General features: G+C 36.8%; 1 long non-coding RNA gene across 1 annotated transcript; it reads right to left on the bottom strand.

The window, feature by feature from the left end:
• Positions 1–3,967: 3,967 nt before the first annotated feature.
• On the bottom strand, positions 3,968–10,760 carry LOC130085260 (uncharacterized). Its single transcript, XR_008807127.1, has 3 exons — positions 10,673–10,760; positions 4,142–4,302; positions 3,968–4,054 (listed from the first exon to the last, which is right to left on the bottom strand). It is a non-coding gene; the product is annotated as an uncharacterized LOC130085260 (long non-coding RNA).
• Between the last annotated feature and the right edge of the window lie 4,372 nt (positions 10,761–15,132).

The following is a 15,132-nucleotide window of genomic DNA, read 5'->3' as shown; positions in this document are numbered from 1 at the left end:
ACTGTCACTGTAAACTTTGTTGTCTTTTTAAAATCTAACTTAAAATTAGCCTAGCATGAAAAATAGCTAGTTTTACAGTAAACACATGAAATGTCTGGCTCCCCCCTTAAAATGGTACATTTGGCCCGTTCCACCTCAGAGATTTTAACCTTCATGACTGTATCTAACAATTAAAATCATACAACAAGGGCATCATTTTGACAATCTTTTGTTTCAAGAAAAACTAACATTACTTTTCCCACAGCATGATGGAGACAAGTAAACAATCTCATTCAATTTTGTCAATTTCTACACAAACTTCGGACAATTTTTGCTTTAACCATTCAACCCTGCCATGTTATTGTAAGAAAAAAATCATCAAACAAATATTTCTCTTTAATTTATGGGAAATGATAGCTATAAACCAACATTTGGCCCTAACTAGCTAGCCCATATTTTCCAACCCTGTTACAAAAATAGATAAATAAATAAATGGATGAGATTTTCACTTTTCTATGAGAAGCAACCATGGTCTAAACCTAAACATACATATATATATATATATATATAAAGTGAAAATCCCATCCTATGTGACTTGCTATATTGCTCTCATACAGGGTGACCCCTGCTAAACAAACACATCTGCAATAGGTTTGTGATGGGAGCCAACAATCATTACTCATTCGCTTCAGATAACTTCACCTGCCTTGAAAGGACTAGGGAGGTTCTGGCAAAACACACTGCTTGCAGACTTTAAGCTTGTATTTCATATTGGAGCAAAAAAAAAAAAAGTATATATATCATGCAATTCTTTACTAATCGCCTTTACTAAGTTCTTCCTTCTTGCTTGGATGTCTTATGAATGTATGATTACATATCTGGCCTCTTAAGTAAGACATATCTGTGCAGGCCGAACGAGGTTTGTGCGTTGTATTCTTTGTTTTCATTCATTTCATGTGTGCAGCAATAAAAGCAATTTCTCCCACCATAAATGATTAAATGTTTCCCTTCATAATCTATTGAATTTGGCCTAATGCTGCCAAGGAACAATAAACAAACCCAAATGGAAGCCACTAAGGCACAAGTGAAGCAATTTTCCAATTGCATGAGAAACTCTTTTCCTATTTTTTCACAGCAAATGGGAATGGTGCTTTGTTTGAGATTTATGCTTGCTTTTTTCTTTTTCTTTTTGATTCTCACTAATACTCTCTAAATCGTTTTACAAAGTAAAAACAATTTGTTGTAGTCTATTATTCATAAGCTTGCCACAATGTTATGGCTCTCAATAAGGAAACATTTATGGGTGTTTCTTCAGCTTCAGTTTTATGGCAATTTTTATGTCCTAGCAGTTGAGTTTTATTACAATTAGCAGATTTCAACATTTGTCTTTGCATTATAAGACGCTTAAAACAGTCTTTATGGTTTTTTGCTACTTTTCAAATAACTTTTGTATAGACTATCATTTTGTTTTCTAAAAATCTCTCTAAAAATACAAAAATCTACCATAAAGTATTAATGATAACATTTAAAAAATATATAATAATTAGGCAAATAATGAAGAAGAAAAAAAAAGGATTTCAGTCATGACAACTATTGGGATAGTTTATAAAATGTTTTATTAATGTAAACGAAATGTTTGGTCTTGGCGGACTAGTATGCAGGTGGTGCTGGGGAGGACGGAGGGCTAGAATAAGAATTTGCATAGCGCGCACAGTTAGTGTAATTGTTTGGACGTGTTGTAGTCATAAAGGGAAGTAGTACTGAATACATGAAATAGATTGGCTGTGGAGGTTTGAAACAACCAATCAGAACGCAAATAGTGTTTCGTGGTTGAACTATTCATTTATGTAAATTTTTACACAAATCCTTCCTCACTACAAAAAAGTAATTTTCACCAAGTCATTTCCAACACTATTAGAGTGCTATTAAACACAACACATAATTGGAGAGGTACGTGTCTGTAATGACATTTTTGAATTAATTAAAAAAATAATTTCTCCCGTAAAACATATTTTATATATTGCAAGTGGACAAATTACACTAGTAAGAGTGTGAAAAGTGAGTTAAGAGATTTTATTTTCAAATAAGGGCCCAGAGTTGAAGACGCACCCACACTGTCAGAAAAAACAAGCTGTTGTACCCCAAAAGGAACATTTTTTACGATTTTTTCCCTGAAAGTGCATAAATCCTTGCTTTGTGCGTTTCATTAAATTATGACATGACGTTGTGCTGCTTACCTTAGTTTTAATCCAATTGGAGATATAGGTGCTTCATCATTGAGCAATGACACAAGAAGAAAGAAAGATTTTCCTGACTCTGTGCCCAGCACTGTTGTGCATACTATCTGTTACGGAAAAACTATTTCAGGGAACCACAAGTGTATCGATTCAAATTATGGAATGGAATGTAGCATCCAATAATTTTCCTTAATGCCGTAACTAAATGTGCAAAGTAAAATATGATAAATGATTGTGCAGTACAGGACGTTTTGTTCTTTAAGGGTTATTCTGTAATGAAACTCATATTTTGTTCTAATATGACATACTACTTACTTTTAAACCTTAAAAAGGAAGTAAAAGCACATAAAAGCAGGTGCTCTACCTTCAAATTCTGAAGTGAGGAACCTTCCAAAACTTAAGTTTATTTACTTATCACCTAAATTATTTAATCAGTGAATTGAATTTTAGAGCTAGGACAGTATGATTCATACAAATCATTTAGACCACTTTTATGAACTACATTCAATGAGAGAAATGATTCATTCTTTGTCAAATCATGACCGTATTAAAATTTCTGGGTGATTATTCTTTTAAGTTACCGACTGCTACACAGCATAACTTCTACAGCATCTTTTATAATGGCATCGAGTTTGAACCTTTGCTTTATAGCTCAGTTAAATTTCTTTTTGTAATTACTGCCAACTTATGTCATTTCCTTTGAACACAGCACTATTGTCTCTTTCTGTCTTTCATCACCAGAACAAATGTGTATGGCATTGGCTTGTTTGAACTTGTGTGAGCATAGAACTTCTATATTAGCTTATCCTCTGAGACCATTTGCTTAAATTAGAATAAAAGATCAAAGTAAATTTCTCATAAAAATCTCTCTCTTGTCTCAGCAGCAAAGTTTAATGGTTAAATAAGAATGGTTAATCTGTCAAAAAGTGATTGCGAAACCAACTTTCAAACTTACATAATAAGTCCCCCTCCACCTCCCCATTAGTTCTGGTCTAAATAAGTACCAGTATGTTACACCTCTGGAAGAGGGATGCCATTTTATCACATGTTTGCACTTGAATGATGTTCAGGATATATTCAATGTAATGTTTTAGGCAATATAGAGGCATAAACCATCTGAAAAACATCTTATTGTTGCATCTACAAAAGAATATTTTTCCAATCACATCCTTACAATCTCTGAGGACACACTACAGCATATTCTTTTAATATACTATATGTATGAAGAAAATGGACAATATTTTGTGAAAGCATACTGAAAAATGTTCAAATCTTGCCATATTGAATTTAGACCAGACTTCATGAATCAATACAAAATAATATTTCTGATGGCTCGTCAGTGTGGTTGGTATAGCTTCAAATATCAAGCCATATTTCATATCAAAAGTGTGTAGCACAATAAAAAGAGAGTTATATGAAGCTGTAATAAACAAATAAATGTATTGAAAGGTTTAATCTTAAATTTAAGGCTTAATATTTTAAATAAATAAAAAATTATTAAAATACAGTGATAGTGTATCATAACAGACTTGGGGAGAGCAAAGGGAGATTTAATAGAAGCAATAGGGTAAATCACAGAGTGGTAAGGCACAAAGAGTTTACCTGCAGGGAAGTCAGTGCAAACCATGCCAGGTTGTTGGGCATTCTCGATGTCCATGATATCCCACCTAATCGGTGCAAACAATTATAGAAGGGTCAAGAATGTGAGAGTTGGAAAGGTTTACTTGATACGTGATAAGGCGTCAGCCATCTTGCTTGGCGAGGACTAAAATGTTTGGCAGGCCGGATGTATTCTAGGTTCTTGTGGTTCTAGGTTCTTGACCATTGGCGGAGTTCTCCTTCAGACCAAGAGATGTCAGGATTGTGGAGGGCTAATAGCCAAGAATAATGGGGTTTCAAGGAGACTGGACAATATGAAACTCTACCTGTTCTTTGTGCAGTAGTCACACTTGCAGTTGAATGGCAGCAATGATGGCTTGAACTAGGCCATTTCCAATAGGTTTGTCATCAATAGCGGTGATCCTGAGGAATCTTGAGTCTTTCTCGGCATCAATGAAGTTGGCAGCAGCTCCTGAGTCGACTAACGCTGAGGCAGTGAAAGAGAAAAATCATGATTGGTATAGCCTCAAACATAATGTTCCACAGCAGAGTAATTTTTTGTTCAGATAACTAAAAAAAATGATTGTTGGTTTAACTTAAAAAAGTAAGTAAACCAGGTTACCTTAAAAATTTGAGTTCATTGAAATTAATTTATTTTTAGTTAATACAACGAAGAAGATTGGTTTAATCAACTGAAACTCAAAATATTATGTTATCTCAACCACATAAATTACCTGAGTTGATTTGGCAAAAGAAAAAATGTGATAAAAAAATATTGAAAATATCTTTTTACAGTGTAGAAACCACTGCTTTAGCTACAATTTGCTGTCTGACAGTCTTTCAGGAAACATCATCGTGATTTTCCTCATCATTCAAAAGATCTCTAAGCTCTACATTCCCCTTTGAACATTTATTGTCATTACTTCATTTAAATAACCAAAAAGCGATGGGTATTGTCTTCCACGTCCTCTTATCAGCACAACCTATTGCAGCATCCAAAAGAGGTCTTAAAATGTGTGGTTCTGAGAGGCCTGTGGAAATGGTTTTATCTTTGAAGCAAACAGCTCCTTCTGATAGAAAAGATGAAAGGTGCACGGAGAGAGAGAGAGAGAGAGAGAGAGTGAGTATCCAGTTTATCCACACAGCAAACAGAGATGCATGCTTTTTGAGTATTTGCATGTGAATGTGAGAATCTGTTCCCATGGCTCTCTCAGGCACGAAAGGTAGGACGACAGCACAATAGCTCATGTTTAGCATTTGAAGATCCCAGCGACAAAACGCCTCTCTATTTAGCCTTCACAAACACTGTCGAGGGATGCACATACCAAACTGGGAGAAGGTGACAATGTATTAGACACATAATAAAGTTCTTGGAGCGAATACAATCCGGTGACAAGGAGGCACAGTCTGTACTACAGCATTGTGTGAAGTTAAATAAAGGTTTGCTGATGATTTAACGGCAGAACGCTATGTTCTCCTCAAGCTGTTTATGTTTCAAAGTGAGAAATTTTAATCAGAAGTCTTATGGCTAGCTGGCAGTTCTGTTGGAATGAGCGCCTTACACCCTCACGACTATCTCAGAAGTCTCCGGGTTGACCGCAAGCATATGTAGTGTCTAAACACATTTTGTCATCTTGGAGTTCAATTACAGGAATAACAGTCGTTGCTTCTGTGGCTGTTGTGGATTGCACCTTCACAGATGCTGCATAAACCACTAAACAATCAGACTAAGGCTTTATTGGCTGGTATACACATGTGGCACACTGGCAATTGCGGAAATTTAGTTTCTACTGTCTGGACAGAACGGATCAAGATAATGAACTCCCATTTCCCATAGTACACACTGGCACTCAGACAAAAGTGCACACTTGGGGCCAAAAGCACATGAAGCTTGCCATGTGTTTTGATATAACAGCAATGCTTTTATTATTAAAGTTTGCAGCTTATTTTTTGTAGCTGTACTCATTTTAAAGCTTATGAAAAGAAGTTTTGAGCTGAGGATTTGATTTCTAGTGGATTTTTTATTGTCGAAATAAAATTTTCTTCAAGTCTAGCTGCACTGTAAATAACAAAAATATAAAAGCATAAAAAAATATATAAAAACTCTGGACATGTTTAGTTTTATGAGTATGCGCATTGCTCAAGAAAAAAAGATTCATCACAAACCAATTCATTCTTTGTCAAAGCTGAGCATTGAATGTTGAGAATCAATGCACACGAAAGCGAAAATTCATCATTTAACATTCACACAAAAGTGGATTTTTGAAGAATATCATTCTTTTCAATACAATAAGAAGTTAATGATGACTTGGGCTATCAAGCTTCAAAAACAAAAGTATCATACAATACGACTTGTGTGTGATTTTCCATTCCTTCTTAAGCCATATCTTTTTAACTCAAGAATTGGGACAGTCAGATTCATAAACAAATCATTCCATTTTATGAACTAACAATTCAATGAAAGAATCAATTCCAAATTATGTTCATAAGAATATAAGATACTTTACGTTGCTTTTGCGTACTTTTGAGTTGCTTTAAATAAAACCATCTGCCAAATACATAAACCATTATACTGCAGTTCCATGTCAAAATCTGCTGCAAAAATGCAAATGTTTCTATTTGACCTCGCACAATAGTATTAATTTACAGAACCATTTTACTAGACATTTTAAATGCAACCGCTGACATTTTAGTTGGAGAGTGAATATTTGTGTTGCCCCTTCATTCACCTATAACATAAAGGCCCACCACATCCTTTCCAAGTTGCTTATGCTGCACTTCCTCCACTCCTTTTCTATTGGTTGTGAGAATGAGCCTGATTTGTTTACTCAGGGTCAATTTGCTCATCCCTCTATTGTGCTTCAGAATATTCATCACAGCTGTGTACACTTAATTGCCATGGAAACAATTAAAGCGCCTTCCAGTTAAGAATCTGCATCTGCCCAGCTGCAATAACAGAGAGGCTTGGAATTAAATTAGAAACGTCAGTCAAAAAGGATGTAGGTGGAGGAAAGGTTTTAGGTCACTTCAGACAGCTTTTTTGCACAGAGACAGGCATGCTAATGGAGCTGCATTTCCCTTTCTCGCATTATTATTGTGGGTTTTCAAGGAAATGGACATCTTACAGTGGAACTGTCTTGCCCCGGGGCTCCGAAATGGCGGTAAACAAGAAATCCCCATGACCTGGATCTTTTTCCTTCCCATCTTCCGTTCTTTTCTCCGCCTCCTTTTTTGGCACAGGCCAGTAATTTCCCAGTGGATGTTAGCACAGTAAAAGTCATTATCTTTTCAAACTGTGACAGTATAGCCTAAGGAATGTCAAAGTGTCTACTTCTTCGACATTAAACTTTGGACCCCCTGACATCCACCTTCCATTCTCTGGTTGGATTGATTGGCTTGGAATAGATTACTCTCAAACATCAAGCTGAGAAATGAGCCCGCACTTAGAGACAGGTGAGGAGGCTAACTCACTCACTCATTCTCTCACACACACACACACACACACTCTGTGGTTGATGTGTCAACCTGGCACCAAAACCTTGACCCGGCACAGACCCGGGGGGGTATGGCATAATACTATACATTCAGGAGGGACATTTACTCACTATCGTGTCATTTCAAACCCAAATTACTAATCTTATATTTAGTTGATAATATTTATTGCACAGCTCTCTGGATGTTTAATAATGGAATTCAGTGTAAAGAACTACATTACCCATGATTCTGCAGAGAATCTCCACCAATCAGAGAATCACAACAAGCAAATTGCACCAAAAGAATTCTTTAGCGCCCGCCCACTTCCACGAAGTCTCTCTACACTCTCAAACTATTTAAATATTTGTATTTTTATGTATATTTTGCAATAAAATGTAAACTATATTGTTTCTATAAACGTAATCTACATCTTTAAATGAATAGTTTTATATTTATCCATTGTTTGATTATATTATTTGCAATGCTTTATAGGATTGTAGTTCTTTCCCTCATTAAAGCTGATAAGTACAGTCTTGTACCTTTGTCTTTTTGTCTCATTTTCAAATACTTTTTTGATTCAAATCAAAGTTTGTAATGTTGTGATTCACCTTGTTGCTGGTTGGTTTGGTTCATTGCTTATAACTCTTTATTGAAAACTTTTTAAAAATCTCTTTGGGAAAGATGAACGTGAAAAATACTTCCGGGACCAATGCCACTGAAAATCAAACAGACACTGTTGCATTCTCTCTACTGTATACTATCTTTCTAAGGCCAGTAAGCGCATTATCTTGAGTATTAGGCACATGCTTGATTTGTATTATCCCATGAAAGCATAAGACGTTTGGCTTTCTATCTAATTCTGTCTTTTAATCCCACTGTCCAGCAGACACATTCATTACAGAAGTATTTGCTGAGGAAGACAGTTTTCACCAAAAATATTTCTGCACAGTCTATTAAAATCCTCCTCTGTGATATTTTCTTTCATTTAAAGAATAATGTATGTGCTGTTCTCTCTCTGTTCTGAAGTGCGAGATAGTATCTACTTGAGCAAAACAAACTTGCTTTGTTAAATTTGTTAAAAATCTATTTTTTTTTAAGGGTCACATTTCACTCAACATCAGGACAGCTTAAAGAAAACAACTACAGAAAGCCACAATGATTTCCAAAAGAACACTGTGGGTACAGGGATCTAATTATGAATAATTGCAACCCGGTTTCTCGTCATGACAGGCGTCCTGGCTTGGCTGTATGAAATCATTATATCCCTAATCACAGAAAGGACGCGACGCCCTTCATAAATCTGCATTAACGTGAATCTCACTATGAAAGACTTGTTGGTACCACTGCTTAAATCACTATTACATTTACATTACTGTACTTGCTGAAGTTGTGACGCCTTGACAAATGGCTTACATTGCGTAAATGTCACTCGGAGCGCAACAACGGATTTGCTGTAACACTTGCAATTACATTTAACATACGTTCTGCACAATCAAATGAAGCTTGATTCAATTTGCACAGGATCTAGCATTGAATAAAGCCGATTTGCAAATTGTTGCAGGCACCGGACTCAACTGGGATCCTTATTCTTATGCACAATTTGATTTAAGATAACCACATTAGGCCAACCGAGAAAATAATCAGACCGTTTTAAAATAGCTTACTTTTAGCATCATTGCTTTTCATAAAGATTATTACCAACTCAAAAATTATGTCACTGCAAGTCAAAAGACGTCTCATCCAAAGCCTAATAAACTAGATCTCAGTTCCTTCCCACAGACGAAAAAGATTTTCATCTTTTATCTCAGTTTGAATCCACATCGCCTGCTTTCTTTCACCACTGACCTTTCCAAACCTTCAGAGATCATGATTTTTGATAGGTCACAGAGAGACTTTGAATGTTATCACTTTCTACACCCCTATGTTGAAAATTTGTGTCCAAGATGGCTGTCCTCTATGAACTTTTTCTATAGAGATATGAGTCGAACTATGAGATTTCTGTCTTTCTGTTTAGGTGACAGGTTTGTTTTTTCCAAGTCTAAAAGCATAAATAATAATTACTGATCAAAAACATTGAAATGTATGGGCCAACAAAAGCTATAAAAGCTCCCGTCCCACGGGAACTCCCATCCCACATGCTGAACATTTGTTTACATACCTCAGGGACGCTTGACATGTCCATAGCCTTTAAAGCTGGGTCTGACTAAGGGCAAACCAGACAAAACAATACAGTGTTTTGAGAAAGTAGTTGTTTTTAAAGAACCAGAAAAAGTTCTTTCTGATATGAGTCTAAATGTAATATTCCTTCTCATAAGATAATAATCAACGAATAATCTTATTCTCTTAGTACAACGGATTCTTGAATAGTAAAGAGATTGATTCAGAAAATTTGGACTAAACCACTCAATTCATAAGGATTCATTTTACGATCACTTTATGAACTTTTTGCAGTGTCAAAGTGGTAGTTGCGTAGCTGTCAATGAAGGGACAGAAATCTCTTCATTTGTGTTTCAAAGATGAACGAAAATTGTCCTGAATTTGTATGAATTAACCTTTAATGTCCCAATTAAAGTAACTCCCAAAATTCTGTTTATTTCTAAAATCCCAGATTTTCAAAGTGGTCTCAGACTCTTAGAGCCCATGTATGTTGAAGAAACAAGCGAAAATGACAGGAAAACATACCAATTTAAATCTAATTATAAAAACATAAATCTAACGGTCGGTTACCATTAACAAAAAATACACACGCTCACTTCAATCCAACACATACTGCTAAAATATCACAAAAATTACCAAACACCAAATCCTATCTCCAAAAAGCCATTTCACTTTAAACAGCCTATGCGTTGCACCATTTATTCTGTATGACACTGAGAGACAATTTGTTTCAACACAAAGACATACGCTAGCTTCAAGCTAATGGAGATGAATTAAGCAAAGTTAGGGTTCATTTAGTTCACAAGGCTTTCCCATTTCCACCGAAGGTGTTTAGCTTAGGACATTTCATTTTCTCTGTTATTGTGCCTGTTAATTCGCAAACACTTCCAAGTCTTTATTTTGTACATATCCATCATCAAACAATTGAAGAATCTAACAAAGCACCTTACAAAGCTCGTTTTTGATGACTTTGGAAGCTAGTTGCCAGATTCACGTCAAACGTCTTCTATCATTTGATGATGAACTGGCGGGTAATTTGTCTGTTGTTTATAGTTTACAAGCGGAGACCTCATGCTAAGGTGCCTATAAATCTCTAAAATCTACCAACAAGACTTTTCCGGAAGACAAACTGCAGGCTACAGACATCTGGCAAGAGATATGAGTTTTGCTACGCTGCTGTGAAATATAATTTTGGCACAATGTGTCATGAGTCACTTCTTTCTTACTTTTTGTAACTATGTTTCACGGCGAGAGATTCTACCGCCGTCATTCGCCGAGCCCAGTCAAGATGATGTTCTGCGTAGCCCTTGGCTTCTTACAAAATGAAACACAAAAATGAAACATTATTGAACTGCACCTTGGAGATACCCAGGGAGTAGTAGTCTCTTTACTGATATCTCAAGTGCTTCACCTTGTAGACGGAATATTGGAGTGAGTAAGATTTGAAAAAGAAAGAAAAACACGAAGAAAAAACAAAGCGGCCGTGAAGCGATTTCAGATTGCCCTTCATAACCTTCCAATACATTCCTGCAGAATCCAATTTAACGAAAGATATATGGAATAAAACTGTTCACAGTACGGGAAATGTTATCTCCTACTGATGTTTAAGACATACTGTGTGGCTTAAATTGAATATTTCTTTGAAACTTTGAGTTTTTCAGGATGAAATTCACTTGTTCTTGCCAATGATTTTATTTCCTGTTTCATAGTAAAGTCGTTGGCTGCAACTCCGATATATTCAGCGAGCTAATTTCAATTTCAAATTGCATGATTCAAGTTTACTGTGACACCAGACTGAAAGTGTGCTTATCTAACTCTGGATCGCAGTGCCTTCACTGTGATATCCATCATCATTTTAATGATCTGCAGGCAGCATCTAGAAGTTTTTTGGATAGTGTAGTGTCAGCCAATTCGCACCAGTACGTGTTGCCGATAAGTTCAGGACTTCTCGATTGCACACGGTCTCCATCAAGGGCCCGCAGGGACTTCAGGTGAGGCAGGTACTAGCTGTATTATTAAATGTTATTTTGTGGGTTCAGCAAAAATGACCAAATGGAAGGAGCTGTCCTCTGCAACCAAGAAGGATATTGTTAAAATGGCTAAATCTGGTCAATCGGTTTGGGATATTGCTCATGTGCAGGATATGAATGGTCACAATGTCCGCAGAATTATTTCAAAGCCCCGTGAGACCACTACCATGCAGAATGCAGAGTGCTGTGGCTGGTCTAGGACTAGTGAGCATTTTGATAGGGGGATGCAAACCACCTCACAACAGCTTCTAAAGACCTGGATTAGACCTTGAACTGTATGCCAATGGCTACAAGAGGCTCGATTGAGAGGTTGTGTACCAGTAAAGAAACCATTTATTTGTTTTATCTACTGAAAAAAACACCTTGCATTTGCCAAAGAAAGAAAAATTTGGTCACTTGGTCCGTTTGCCACGTGACCCCTTTAAATTAAATATGCAGTATACTTGGGGTTTTCACTTAAAGGGTTAGTTCACCCAAAAATGAAAATTCTGTCAGTAATTACTCACCCTCATGTTGTTCCAACCCCGTAAGACTTTTGTTCATCTTCGGAACACAAATTAAGATATTTTTGATGAAATCTGAGAGCTGGCTCACTCGTTCATAGGCTGGTAGGTAATTGCATCTGCCGGCCCAGCGAGATCTGGGGTGCGTTTCCCGAAAGCATCGTTAGCCAACTATGGTCGCAAGTTCCGTCGTTACCAATAGAGTTCAATGGGATTTGCGACCAACTTGCGACCATAGTAGGCTAACGATGCTTTCGGGAAACGCACCCCTGATCGGCTTATTTTTATTTTTTGACACGCTTGCAGATAAAGGCTTACCAAAACAAAGGTACTGGGTTGTCACTTTTCACGTTTTCTGGGTTGGTAGATGCACCGGGACCCGATTATAGCACTTAAACACGGAAAAAGCCAGATTTCCATGACATCTCCCCTTTAAAGGTTTTTTTTTTTAATGCCTTAAAATAACTTGAATGCAACTCTACACTCTTGCTTTATTTAGTATATGCGGAATCTGAATATGCTAATTAGCCCCGCCTCCACTCACTCACACCAGCTCACAGATTCACTCGGCCAACTTACCGAGGTAAACGCTGCACAATGGTATCGCTCTTTACAACGCCGGACACATAACGGTAATTCATATGATTAGCCTTTTGCTTGACTATGTTATCAAACAGTTAATAATGTGTTGCTAATGTTACACAAACCATGTTCCCATTCGCATCTCAGTCTGCCTTCTAACAATCATCAGAAACGTTTTGAACAACTCAGAACGTCAGTGGAGAAAAGCATATAGTTCATCATAACATCGTAATATACATCATACACCAGCTATATTGCTAAATCAACCCAATTTTTCATATCAACAAAAAAATATACCGGGATAACCTGGCATCTTTCGAGACCCCCCCCCCCCCAGTTCACTGTTAATGATATGCTAAAGCCCGCCGCCACATTGACGTGATTGGTTACAAGGTAGTTTGTGACGTCAGAAACACCAGCGATTTCAAACCGCTTTTTTTCCACTGCAGTTTTAAGGAGAAAATATCAGCAATGGTGTTGACTTATGAATTTGCACATGGTTTGTCTTAAAGCACATTAAAAACACCACAAAGACATATAAACCACAGGGGGGACTTTATTTTTCCCCACTAGAAAAACTACCAAAACTATCAACATCCTAAGGATAACCATGAATGTATGAGCTAAAACACACGGAATCTACCAATTTACACCGAGCATGGGAACTAGGATGATCTAGATAATGATCATCTCCCAGGGTGTTTTTCACACCCAGTTGACTGAATGCCGTGTCTTTACTGATTCTCAGCTGAAGGAGAAGAGGTGTGGAACGAGGGATCCATTAGAGGGAAAGGAAACAGCAGTCAAGGCTTCCATGCGCTGATGATTTATGTGTTCAATATGAGGGCAAGGTGCATTTTTCTCCATTTTAGCGCTTTAGCCCTGACACTCGGAGCAAGGGGATGCAGGAGGCCGTAAAAGTGTTTGGTTTGGACTCAGAATGACAAGATGTTATTCACAGACAACCTCTGAAAGAAGTACAGCAGCTTCCTGTCAAAACAGGATGCGAGAAATTTTAGGCATCAATTTAGGCAGAAAACTCTAATTTGAAAACTGAATGAATAAATAATAAAATGCATACAAATAAAATGAACGAATAAAACACATGTATTAATAAACTAAAAAATAAAAGAATAAACAAAACATGTATGGTGGCAAGTTTAGAATACAAAAACATGCATTTAAAAATGGATTTGGACCAGACATGAGTCAATCAAAACATTATAATATGTGATGGTCTATTCTGCAGTCTTAAAAGCATATAAACCTTGGTCTCCAGAGCATAGAGATGTCATAACATGGTGATTTGCAGTGATCATCATCTAGGGCTGTTTTGTCCCAGGTACTGTACATGTTGCGGTTTTGAAACGAGGGCCGTGGGTCATTACCGGCTCTCTCTCAGCTGAAACAACAGCTTGGTATTCTTTACTTAAATTACAGTGAGACTGTCAGAAAATAGGGGCAATTTTGTGCTATTAGACTGTCATGCTTTCTTTTTGTTTGCTAATTAGCCTACTGAATTGTAGCTCCAGAGCATGGACTGCAATCCTGGTTATAAAGCAATGCATCCCGAATCACCCATTATCTGCATTCACAAAATGAAAAAGAAATGTATAGCCTATAGTGAGGTATTGTAAGTGAGTGTTGATCACATCTTGAACTACATAATAGCTGTCTTTTTTTTCTTCTTTGTTTTTTAAAACTAGGCTTCCACTTACTTCTGTTTCTTTTTACTAGCGTTTGCTAAAAGGTTTAATGCATTTGTCCCATGATGCAGAACCTTGCTGACGTTTGAATGCAACACCACAAAAGACCTGCCAGTTGCATCAGTTTTCGTCTGCTGCTTTAATGAGGTTCGGTGGGTTGTTTTAGTAGGGAAAATTTCAAATGTGCACAAGGGAGCCAAAATGCCACAGAAACAACTCTTGGTGTTTCTATAAACATGGGATTACCATCCACATCCTTTTTCCTCCCAACCAAAATTAACTAAACATGATAGATGAGTAAGACGCTGTGTTTTATTTTCACATCCATCTGCCAAAATAAACTTTCTCACGTATTGGATAAGTCCAGCTGTGGACCCGGCAGTCAGAGTTTTCAGAATGTAATCGGAAAGCCCTGTTTGACATCGTGACAATCAGCCAACATGAATTTTAGTCCTTCCAAGCAACCAGTTTCGAAATGTTCTCAGAATGAACCTTATGGCAATAACCTAATAGTACATTGTTTTTACTGAATAGGTGGCTAATTCGTATGAATGAGATTGTACAAGCTTTTGTACAATCTGCTTATGTCGCAATGATGGTTCAGTTTAGGGGGTGAGGTGTGGACCTTCATGCTTACTTTTTTCTAAAAATCTTATGATTTTGTACAAAACAAAACAAAATTGTATTTGAAAATGACACTTGCGTTGAGAATAGAAATGAAAGGTTTATGGCTCTCTTATGATTTTTTCTAAATTGTGTGCATTAATTCTCACTAATGTGCCCACTGTCTGTCTACCTGCACAGTATTCAGACAGACAGATTGATCTTATCTAAACGACTGTCACTGGAGGATGTCTTTATTCAA

This window comes from Rhinichthys klamathensis, unplaced genomic scaffold (assembly GCF_029890125.1).
Source record: "Rhinichthys klamathensis goyatoka isolate OS25496 unplaced genomic scaffold, OSU_Roscu_1.1 h1tg000076l_1, whole genome shotgun sequence".
In the NCBI taxonomy this organism is placed as follows: Eukaryota; Metazoa; Chordata; class Actinopteri; order Cypriniformes; family Leuciscidae; genus Rhinichthys; species Rhinichthys klamathensis.
The sequence above is the reverse complement of the archived record's forward strand: the minus strand, read 5'-3'. Positions and strand labels throughout refer to the sequence as shown.